We start from the raw sequence: 362 nt of genomic DNA, 5'->3' as shown, positions 1-362 counted from the left end.
GCTATTTTAAGATGTTGCTGCCCCTTCAGAATCAGACCTATTGTGTGTCTTTCTTTACTATGTCATAATGAACGTAGTTTTGTCAGATCTTCACCACCAAGTGAACTGGAGTTGAGACAAAAGCCTGAGTAATTCAAACAAAATGCCTTTTCAGCCTGTGGAGGCTCTGATCAGTACTGAAGGTCAAAAACAAAAAGTGTATCATGTTACATTAAATTGAGACTAAGTCATGTCCATCCTCTACCATCATCACTAACCCCGTGTGTAAAAAAGGAAAAAACTAGGAGGACTTTTGAACTGTTGAATTGTTTGCCACCAATTCCAGGGAACACTGTCTGCTGAGAAAACAGTGCCACAGTCAG

Source organism: Trichechus manatus, unplaced genomic scaffold (assembly GCF_000243295.1).
Source record: "Trichechus manatus latirostris isolate Lorelei unplaced genomic scaffold, TriManLat1.0 scaffold00227, whole genome shotgun sequence".
NCBI lineage: Eukaryota > Metazoa > Chordata > Mammalia > Sirenia > Trichechidae > Trichechus > Trichechus manatus.
Note: the sequence above shows the minus strand (reverse complement) of the source record.